The 12,395-nt window shown below is 34.0% G+C and overlaps 2 protein-coding genes across 2 annotated transcripts in view; both read right to left on the minus strand.

Moving 5' to 3' along the window:
* LOC133977810 (interferon-induced very large GTPase 1-like) overlaps window positions 1-12,395 on the minus strand; it is a 250,066-nt gene that overhangs the window by 209,915 nt on the left and 27,756 nt on the right. The window lies entirely within an intron of this gene.
* LOC133979043 (serine/threonine-protein kinase Nek1-like) overlaps window positions 1-12,395 on the minus strand; it is a 61,972-nt gene that overhangs the window by 36,327 nt on the left and 13,250 nt on the right. The gene's annotated exons all lie outside the window — the stretch shown is intronic.

The following is a 12,395-nucleotide window of genomic DNA, read 5'->3' on the forward strand; positions in this document are numbered from 1 at the left end:
TGGCAAAGTCATGCTATTATATATATATATATATATATATATATATATATATATATATATATATATATATATATATATATATATATATATATATATATATATAGCAGCTGAAGGCTAGGGCACCCATGGTGCTGAGGCGTGATGTGGGGATGGTTAATAGACCAGCGGAGGTTGAGTGGAGGGTGCGGGAGGGGCTGTAATCCTGGAGGAGGTTGCAGAGGTAAGAAGGGGCTAGATGGTGGAGAGCTTTTTATGTGAAGAGGAGGTTTTTGTATTGGATGCAGTATTGTACCGGGAGCCAGTGAAGTTAATATAATATATATATATATATATATATATATATATATATATATATATATATATATATATATATATATATATATATATATATATATATACAGTGGCGCGCACAGATAGACACTAGGTGGTGCTATAGCACCTGACCTTTGCCCTCTGGACCAAGCAAGTGCCCTTGCGAAAGTTCGTTGTTTTTTTTTACAATGTATTGTATGTGGCCCATGTTGACATGATAATCTATAGATGTTCGACAATTAAAAGCGTGTGATAATAATGCCCCAATATGCGCCCCTCCTCCTCCGCACACACCTCTCTTCCTTTGTCAACGTGAACGCGCAGAGCGGACACAAACAGAGGCACGTTGCAGCAGCAGTGCACAGCTGCAGCCCACACACCTCCCCTGCCCCACCAGCCAGGTAACACATAAGTGAATCGAGTCGAGTGTATTGTTTGCCCCCTAAGCCTCAGTTGCCAAGCTATAGCGACGTTAGCCCAAATCAATAATAGATATGACGTGATGACCACCGAGGAGGATGCTGCTTTAGAGAATGGTAATGCTCACTCTTCACTCCTCACTTCAAACTGACACTTTGTACACTTCTTTTGTTCTGACAGAAAAAAACACGATTCTTATTTTGCAACCAGTACACTGATCTATCATTGTAGCTGCCTAGCTTGCTAAAAAACTCTCCATGTGTGTATATTCCAGAGAAATAAGACAACAGTGATTGACTGATCAGTGCTATAGTCCAATTGATATTAACATATTGACATAAATAAATATGCAATTACATTCAACATGTGCCTGTAATGTTTTTTTGTGTCTCACACTGCTATAATAAGGCAGCAGTTCCACATGCCGCACAAAGTGCCCTTATTTTTCACTGAGCACCTGCCCCCCAAAATGTCTGTGCACGCCACTGTATAGATATATATATATATATATATTGCATAGATTTTGTTTGTTTTTAAGAAGGTTTTTTTAAAGATTTTAAAATCATACACATAAGGGGCTTTAAAGTCATGGTGACATGACAGTTAGCTTTCACAACGCTATGTATTTATGAGTGAAACTGAATATACGTGGAGTGCAGTTTCAAAAGGGTATGTTGAAATCAGTCAGATTTGATTGATTTGCTTTAAAGTCGCCATGGCTTAGTAAATTAGAGAGATTTGGATCCACCTACACATTCCTCATCTGTGTGTTCCAGCAAGTGGATGAATAAATAAGACCTCAAAATCAGTCTTTGGAAATGTAAACAAATTGTTGGCCAACTGATATAGTAAACATTGATTAAAAACAAATAAACACATTTTCTTTAAATTATGCATGTTTGTTGTTGCCTTGGTTTCCTCCCCGTCCGGTTAATGCGTTACACACTATGAAGCCGGCTAACTTTATTTTCCCTAATGTGCGTCCTTAAATGATAAGTAAGTTATGTCAAGTGATGTTTCAGTGATTGTTTGTTTGACCATAACCTGTTTATTGATTTATGTCAATTTGACGGCATTTATAGAATTTAAACGGCAGTTAAAGCACTCGTTAGCATTATGCTAGCGCATTTCTATAACAGTTATAAGTTTTCTGTTATCAGTGCTATAAATAGTAACAAGTTATTTTATCACCATTAACACATTAATATATTGCTTTGAGAGAAATTGTAATGTTTATTGAAGTCAATTCTTATGTTTATTGAATGTTTATGATTTACACGATAGCCATATACCATTGTTGCCATGGTGATTAACGTTACTGTTTTTTACATTGTTTCCAGACCACACACACCCAAATATCATCACATCCTCACATCATCCACCTCCAATCATCTCTATACCATCACCTGTAACATCTGCTGATGAAGAATTATAATTAAATGTTCACTAAATGAAGACTTCCGGTCCCGGACTCTTTAATGGGAGTCTCCATATTGCCACTTCAACCAGTATACAGTATAAAGTGCAGAAGAGCTGCTACAGACATTACAGTTTGATAATTTTTGTTCAAAATCATTGCACTTTAAGAGATAACCACAGTTACTTAAGTTTGCATTTTTATTTGGCAAAATTGCACAAACTATTTAATTTAAAATGTGTTCAGAAAGGTTCTTTGGCCTAAATTGTCTGTTTTCTTTTTTCTTTTAGGGCTATGTTTTACATAGGGAAATGGTTTGGTTGCACTGTTCAGAAACTTGCAAATTAGTTTAAAAAATCAATGTAAAAAAGAATTGTGATAAAATCGTGATCTTGATTTTATGATTTTATGATACCCCTAGGAACATGTAAAACATTTGATCTTTTGATGTGTGTTTGATGAAAGTTAGTGAATAAGAAGTCTTTATGTTTAAATATTGTCTAAACAAGCCAACTGTGGGAATAATGTGGCATCTTCTGGTCTGTTGATCATGTTGAACTTCTGACTTACATGTTTTCAGACACAATGAATTAAACAAGATACAAAGAAATTGAGCTTTGTCAATGTTTCTTTTTTCTTCTTTTTTACATGTTGACATACAGTATAGTTATGTGCATAATGATAAGTGATAGTGATAATATACTGTATGCACAACGATCATGTTGCTAGTATGTTTCATAATAAATAATTAATGCATAAAACCACCACATGTAGAAATATTATTAACATTAATAATTGTATTATCTGTTTCAATTTACACTCTGCCACTGGAAACAACAAATAAACCTTAATAAAAGTTGTCTGTCTTATAGTGAACAGTTGGTTTGGCTATCTGCATATCTATGTTGGGGAGGAAATGAGGGCATAATATACAGAGATACACAGTCATCAACACACAACATAATCTACAATGCTAATGATTCATTTTAATTTATTGTCTACTATGTAATGTATTGTAACAAGTTTAAATTGTTCAGTTTGTCAATGTTCATCATTAGAAAAAGAGACAGCAGAAAATTACATAAAGGGATCCAAAGTATTGAAAATCTTTGATATTTTTTATGTAAAACCTGGAAATATTCTGAAATATTTTTAGAAACCATAAGAAGTTATGACATGTAAAATACGATTACAAAGTATTCTGTACAATTTCTAGGTACCTAACAACAAATTTGTGGCAGTTACCAACTTAACTCCTTTATACAAAAGGTCAGATTGAGAGGTTGTATCCCTTCCATTGAAGCATTCAGATGACTTAACTTGCAGCCTTGATCATCTGTTATAAATATGACTGTCCCTCAAGTTACGGGCATTTTACTAAAGCCTGACTAATATATTGATAAAATGACATATACAACTCCTTTAATTGATCACTTAGAAGAGCTTCAAGACTTTTAGCCAGTACTGGTAAATTAGATATTGGCCTATAATTACCTAAAATAGTTGTATAACCCTCCTTTAATAAAGGGAGAACAAAGGCAGATTTCCATATTCTTGGAATTTCTTTATTTTCAACTTAAAGTTTAAAAAGATTTGCAAGAGATAAAATGCTCATTAAAACAATTAAATATTTCCATTTTGTCATTAACAGCAACAGAGTGCTTCACGAGGTACTGCTTCATAAAGTGATTTTAAAGGGTCATTTCAATTTTCAGTGATGAAATAATCACAAATAATATTCTGATTTGACTTTCTTGATAAAGGAGGAACATTTGTTTCTTAGTTGACCACAAACAAGCCAGTCAGTGGTTGAAGCTACTGTCTTTGTCTTAGTCCAAGCCAAGATAAACTCAAAAAAAGTATCTGCTAGAGTTATCCTCTGTTGCAGGAGGCATGTGTATTTATGATTAGCATAAAACCATCATTACAGAATATTCAGGCTGTCTGCACGTCAGGAATCAGCTCCATTCAACTCCATTTAAAAATGAAACAATTCGTGATAATAAAAAACTCTGTTCATGAAAATGTTTAAGATTCTTCTTACAAATGACGTGGTTTCAGTTTAAGGACTGTTGTGTTCCTGATGGAGGCAACAACTCGGTCGCTTAGGTCATTGCAAAAAACAGCAGAACATTTATGAGGAACATTAGTTAGAATTAAGTCAATTAAGGTAGACTTTCCAGGGAATTGCAGATTTGGACAGATGGATTCAAGATTGTTGGAATCACAACAAGATACTGGTTCAAATAAATCCCAGTTAAGATAACCAGACAAAACAAATCTGCTATAATAAAGCTAAGTTATTATTGTTATGGAGAGTTATGTGCTTAAAATGTGCACAATTTAAAGAAGGGATTCTGAGACTCTTGATGAATACAAATATGATCTTAATATTTTTACTAAAGCTACAAAAGTTAAAGGTTGTATTTTCACTACAAAAGCAAATTAATTGCATTTTTCTGTGGAAAGGAGCTCTGGAACTATTTGTAAGCTTATCAGCCATGCAAGTATTGTTGTTATTATTAATAATTTCAGAAAAGTGTCGCTAGCCTTGAATAACTCATAGTTAAAATGACAAAGACTTTGTTTGTAGAGGTCATGGTGAATTTGAAGTTTAGTTTTTCTCCACTTACGCTCTTCTTTCCTGCATTCTGTTTTCAATGCCTTTACCATCATAGTGTTCCTCCATGGTGTTTTCTGTCTACTCAGTGTCATCTTATACAGTGATTTAAATAAGTATTTATTGTGTCTTACTTTATTATTACACCAAGACCTGAGTCCCGCATTTCGTTCTTTTCATGTCTCATGGGCAGAATGACAATAAAGTATTCTTGATTCTTGATCTTGGTTTTAATAGGTGCAACAGCATCCATGACGTTTGAGATTTTCCAGTTAAAAGTTATCCAGGAGTTCATCAACTGACTCTGCACTCACAGTTGGTGACGTAGATATTGCCTCCATAAACTTGGCACTGATAATCTCATTTATGTACCTTCTCCTAACAGACACAGAGGTTAACTGAACATTTGGAATGATCTGTAAGTCAAAGAACACACAGAAATGATCAGAAAGAGCCAAGTCCTTAACATCAACAGAAGAAATGTCAACACCTTTAGAGATAACCAGATCCAGAGTGTGGCCTCGAGTGTGTGTGGGCCCTTTCACATGTTGCAACAGGCCAAAAGTGTCCAGTAGAGCAGAGAGTTATTATTATATTGTCTATGTGAATGTTAATATCCTCTGTTATGATTTAAAAAAAAGTTGTAGTCAGTGCAGATAACTGACAGCAGTTCAGAAAACTCATCAATGAATTTTCCTGAGTATGTTGGATATAATTAAAAAAGTACTTTTGATCACCTTTAATGTAATTTCCTTTCACTGAAATACAGATTTAAAGATGGCAGCAACTCCCCTGCCTTTCTTAGTAGTTCAACAGTTGGCCATAGAGGACAGATGATAGGCCAGCAGGTGATTGACTTTAAGGGTCACATGATAATATATACATATTTTCTTATAATAACCTACTAATAAAAATGGCAACCACCATACAATTTAACAGTTCTATCTGAAGTTACATATTTTCTAGTTGCTCTGAGGAAGCGTTTGAAACAAAATCATCATTCAGTACAGCAGGTGTCACTGTGTTGAGTGTTGAAATCTGTCGCTGATAGAGTAGTTTTGGTAGATTCATGTTGAAATGCAGAGTGGCTGGAGAGCCATGACAGGCTTCATGCTAGTGTTTGGATGTGACATATTCTATGTTACCTGTGCCAATGTTCTGAGATTTGATGTCTGTCTCTTTGTTTGTCCACAGGAGCATGTAAGCATTTAATTACTGATGTGTTGCCATTTATGAATGTTTTGATGGTAAAACTCTTCCCAGTGCGTGGAAGGGTTAGTGTTAACAGCAGCACTCTTGACATTAGTGCTGCTGTTACAATCACTACATTTACATATGATATTTCCTATTAAATGAAGCCCAGTGTGATTAGTTTTGATGGGTTCAAAAGAATAAAAGGTTATAATATTGTAACTCCCATAAATTTAACAGACTAAGCTCTTGTTTGAGTCCATTTGTTTATAGTTGTTTACATTAGTGTACTGTTGCACCCAATGTGACTCTTGTCGTGTATTGAGATTCACAGCCAGCTAAACGCTCCCTTGCATCATATCCTCCAAGGAACAGGCAGGTGTTGTAGTAGGTTAGGATTTATTACAAGAAAGTGTGAAACTGAAATGGACATATAAAAATACAGAAAGACATTCATAAATAAACAATATAGAATAGCTTGTCATATATGAAAGTTAGCTTATCATGGCTCATTCATTAATACACAATATAGAATAGCTTGTCATATATGAAAGTTAGCTTATTATGGTTCATTCATTAATACACAATACAGAATAGCTTATCATGGCTAGGAGAACCAATCTAATCTCTATCTGTAGATTTACATGTAAGTATTCACGGGTAAGTATGATTCAAATTATGATACTAAATATGACAGAACTAATCAGGTAAGTAATGAGGTAAGTAACACATTAGTCATTGAACTCAAACTAAACAACACAGTATATTACATCAACGGTCAATATAACGGTCTCGTGAAGGCTGAAATCTACCGTTATACTGCATCAACGGTCACACGTGCCAACAAAGTTACTCAAAAACGTTGCTAAACGTTCCCAATATGTCACAATAATTAACAGTATACATTCTAATAATTATCTATAACATGTTCACTTACTTATATTTCCACTCAAAGGGCTAGTAACAAATATAACCAACTAAATAACTTCATATAAAGGCGGAGCATTTTTCCGTTGCCATGACAATACCAAACTCTTATTGTGGCGTAGGTAAACAAAGCAACTTCCTGGTACATCACTTCCTGTTGCTTGCTATCGGCTGAGGCTGCAATACCAACGATAAATGAAAGAACATTGCCCCCTATTGGCCTGGAAGTTTTAGCAGTAAATAAACAGTTCCAATACACGTAGACATAAGAAACTTGCAGTTATGGTTAAATCTTCATTTATTTTCTATATATACAGATTCATATGTAACTTTCATTTACTTAAATTTAACAGATATTCAGTCCGGTTGACTGTTAATGTTGTTGCAGTTTCACTAAACATCCATCGGGTGGCGGTAAACACCAGAAGAGACCTTCCTTATTTTAGGATGTTGTTGTTTGCCAGAGGATGAAGGAGGATCGCTATTAGATGTGTTTTTGATGACAAATTCTCCGGTGAGTGTGTTTTTCTTTCCAGTAATAGAAACTGATGTTAGCTAATGCTAACTTCATGATTTTGAGTGGAAAAAACTAAAACAGAGGCACTGTGAAAATGTGTGTGATATGAGTAATATGAGATGTGAGATACTATTGCTGGCAGACATTATTGCCTCGTGAAATGTATTTATTTATTTATTGGCATGTTTGTTATGTTCTGTTTGTAACAATGAAGCCAACAGAAAGCTCAGAAAATGGTAAAAAAAAATAACCATAAGATATTGATATGAATCAGCATACTATAATAAATAAATAGCTTGACATTAACTGAGGTATTGTTCTGGATCTTCAGAGAGCTGGAGGTAAAACAGCGACCCCTGCTGTCCGTGTGGGAGAGTCTGAGCCAGGACGCTGCTGTTCCTGGATGTTCTGGATCTTCACTTGGATGTCAGATAAGTTTAAGCAAAATAAAAGAACAATAACTGAACTGAAACTATGTAGTCGACTTAATAAAAGGAAACTTATTGACTTGACTGAACTGAACTATACTTGCAAAAAAAAAACAACTACAATTAGCAACTGAGGAATAGATAAAGGAGGACCATAAACTGAATGTGATACTACCTGGATAACAAAAAGAACTGTAAGGTGGATTATTTTATTTAATGTATCTATTTATTTTGGTTTATATTTGAAAAGCTTTGGAAAAAAGGGATATATTTCAGTTGGTCAAATTTAAGTTAAAATACAAAAGGGTAAAATTTTGATTTATTAATTTATTGTGTAATAACTATTCTTTCTATCTTCACTACATTGAATTAGTGTTTTACTTATGATCCACCTTAACAGGTCTACATGTGAGATATTTATGTAGCTATTCAGTTGATACTGAGCCTGTCTCAATACAAGTGTTGTTAGAATATGTTGGACAAACAGAGAGAGTCTCAAACAACAAATGTCAGAATATAAAACAGGAATTTTCCTACATCTAAAAGCACAATGAGAGAGACTCAAACTTAAATTGACACACGAGTCAATAAGTGATAGAGACAAACAGAGAGTCAGGAGTCAGGTAAACTGCTGAATATCAGTTATGATGTTTAACAATAATAAGGGACTAACAGGACAAACACTTTTACTTTAACATACAGATGTTTAAATATATTCTCATCTTGTTACATCTAACACAGTTATCTATATATGTAGATTAGATAGACTGTGTTGTCTCACTGTGTTGATTACAGACACTTTTATGAATATCACCTCTTAATTTCCCATTTGAAAAGCTGTACTGTAGATTTGACACTTGTGCCCTCATGTGGTAGAAGGCTGAACTGCTTGGCATTGTATCACTATGACTTTGTTGCTTTCACTGTGTGCTATTCAAATGGTGACGTGGTGCTGAAGTATTTATTCATACAACAGAAAGCCTTTAATCTTCTGTATAGTTCAATAATATACGTAAGCGGTAAATGATCAGAGCATCTACTGATGTCCTCTGGCTGAGTTTGTTGAAGGACTGGTCCACCCAAAACCTCTTACAATTTTAAATGTTTCTGTAGTATTTCTGCTGTTAGCCCAATTCAATGAAGATTAATGGGATTTAATTTGTGGAGGTCTTGGCATTAAAAACAGCAGTATGTTTTTCTAGAAAGTGTGACTGTTGCTGTAATTATTCCAGAGAAAATGCTGCAAAAAAATGTCAAATTAGAAATTGGCAGTAGTGACCTCAAGTTATAGTTTGGTGTATTTTATATTTTACATGTGGTGGTTTTATGCATTAATTATTTATTATGAAACATATTTAGTACATACAGTATATTATCACCATCACTTATCATTATGCACATAACTATACTTTATGTCAACATGTAAAAAAAGAAAAGAAAAAAGAAACACTGACAAAAGCTCAACTTCTTTGTGTCTTGTTTAATTCATTGTGTCTGAAAACATGTAAGTCAGAAGTTCAACATGATCAACAGACCAGAAGATGCCACATTATTCCCACAGTTGGCTTGTTTAGACAATATTTAAACATAAATACTTCTTATTCACTAACTTTCATCAAACACACATCAAAAGATCAAATGTTTAGCATGTTCCTATTAGAAATGAAACTGTAAATCATCATTATATTTAGCTTGTGTCATTATGTACATAGTTGCACTCATTAAAAAGTAAAATGAAAAAATATAAAGAAATGATAATATTTTCATAATACAACAAAACTGTTTTCTGTCAAAAATAATGAAAAAAGTTAAAATGTTAAAGAATAAAACTGTAAAAAGTAAAAAATGTAAAAAATGTCATTACATAGCCTTTAAATTATATACTGTAGGCCTTCATCATCATCATCATCATTATCTTTAGCACATGTCTTTATGTACTTAGTTGTGTTAAAAGATGAATATAATAAAAAATCTTTGTACTCATTAAAAAGTGAAATAATACAGTAAAAACAATAATTATGGTTTTAAAAGATAACAAAACAGTTTTGTGGTGTTTAACTTGACTTGTTCAACACATCATCATCTGTCACAAATAATGCACAAAGTTCCACATTAAAACATGAAAGGATGTCTCAGTATTAGTTCATGAATCAAAAAGTCATTTATATCAACATGAACACATTTGAACTGATGATAATTAATTTACTCTGCAAGAAAACATGAATAACTTCTTCATTGTAGCATTTTATGATTAGTAAGAAATGTTAAAGAATAAAACTATAATGTAAATAATAATATATGTAATGTGATAATATAAATGTAAAAAGTAGTAAAATGTAATAAAACAGCATCTCAATACATGGCCTTTGAACTACATACTGTAGGCCTTCATCATCATCATCATCATCATTATCATCATATTTTGATTTAAGAGAGTAAAATAGACAATTTTAAAAAAAGTTAAATATTTAAAAGTCTGAGTAATTGTTTGTTTTCTTTCTTCTTTGTTTCATGTTCAACTTCTAAACAGCAGAACCAAAAGTCAGTTGTATCAATATTTGTTATTCATTGACTGATAGTAACCATTAGAAAGTTAACTGTGAACAATGAATGAACCATGCTGACATCTTCATCATCATCATCATCATTATCTTACACTATTCATATAACCATATATCAACATGGACAAAGAAAATATAAACAAACCTGTAATCATCAAAAAACAAAAACAACATATAAAAACAAAAATAAAATCTTTATTCAAGGTGTTATTCAGTATTTAAATTGCATTTGCAATAGACAAAAGACATTATTGCTTTGTTCACTTTATGTTGAAGGCATCTTTTAACCCCTTCAGTGCTTGTTCTGTTGTGATTCTCCTCCATGCCTCTGGAACATCAGCTGGTTTGGCCTTGTATTCTTGAGCAAATCTGTCATTGTATCGTACCAGTACATACTTCCAGTAGTCAGATGCATCTATAGTCGGATCTGGAGGAATGTTCCAGTCTGGATAATAAATATGATACTCTTTGTAAGGATGCCACTCTCCTTTAGTTTCTGTGTTTATAAATTTACGGTCACTTTGCACATCAGTTGTACACAGTGCTTCAACCAGCTTCCTTGTGTCTGCATTATTGTACCCACCAAGACCTTGTGGCCGATGTGCAGCTGCATGATGCTGCTTGTGCTCTTTTCCTCCAGCCTCACAGGGAACTTCACAAAATGGACATTGCCGTCCACAACCAAACACTCGCTTGAAAAGCTCATCCTGTGGTTTGACTTGAAGTTTGTTCAGAGTCTCAGTGATGTCTTCAGACTTAGAGAATTCCTCCTGAAGCTGTTCTTTCAAGTCTTTTATTGACATTTTGAGGCTGTTGATAAATGGATGACATGTGCTTTGGATTTGAAACAGGGCGGTTTTTTCATCCTCCAGTGAGATTGAGATGTCTTTAATCAAATACTTCCGCATGTTGCTGATGAGTTTTGTGATGCTTTCATTGTTGTCTGGCAGTTGAACACCATCTGGTCCTTTTGAGGCCTGCTCTAATGCTGCTGTGATTTTATCAACTATGACTTGCAGGTTCTCGTTCTTCAGTTCGCACAAAGTTTTGTCCTCCAACATTTGTTGCTGGATTTGCTGAAATATCCAATCCTTAACATATATTTCATAATTACAAATGTACTTGACAAAACTTTTGAAGTCATCCTTTTCCAGCAACTCTTCCTGAATTTTGTACTGGAAAAAGGAGCGGGAGCTGTACTCTGCTGAATGAAAACCTGTCAGAATTTTATCCACAATTTCTATTCCCAAAGATCTATTGATGTACTCTTCCACAGCAGGTTTGATACAAACCTGGACAAAATCCTTTGCTTTTCGCTGACAATGATCTCTCTGTTTGTATAAATCAAGAAAATCGGTCAAGTACTGAGACTTCTTTTTCTCCAGCTGAATTTGAGGATCATTATTAGACAAGAATTTCCGGTGCATTTTGAGAAATTCCCTTGAGGCAATGCCACAAATGTGAAGTTTCAGGTCAATCTCAAACTTTGCATTTGTTTTGTGACATTTGTAGCTTTGTTGAAGGGATTCATCCATTTTTTCAAGAAGATCTCTTGTAAAGGAGTCATGGTAATCTGTGTTTGACTTTGCTTTATCGAGCACAAACCGTGTGCAAGACTCAATGACACTGTTAGCAAACTTCTGCAGATCTATGTCTATGTGTTCATGTGTGGTTTTAAATGGACCTTTTCCTATCTCCTTTAGATCTTTAATGTTTTGAAAGTTCTCATTTACATTCTGGTTTGAGAAATTTTTTCTCAACTGTTCCAGGACACTTTCTGCAATGTCTCTCTCTTTTAGACGAGGCACATCTTTAGTGGCTTCAGTCCACATCTTTTCAAACTCATGTGTTAGTTGTTCATCAGACAGTTTGTCTTTGTCTTTACAGTCACTCAAGAGCTTCATGACTTTGTCTTCAATCCCGCCTCTGTATTTCCTCTGAATGTCTTGAGCCTTTTTTGAGTTTATTTTCAGCTCAAGGACATAATCCAATGTATTGTTTG

Source organism: Scomber scombrus, chromosome 1, assembly GCF_963691925.1.
Source record: "Scomber scombrus chromosome 1, fScoSco1.1, whole genome shotgun sequence".
Taxonomy (NCBI): Eukaryota; Metazoa; Chordata; class Actinopteri; order Scombriformes; family Scombridae; genus Scomber; species Scomber scombrus.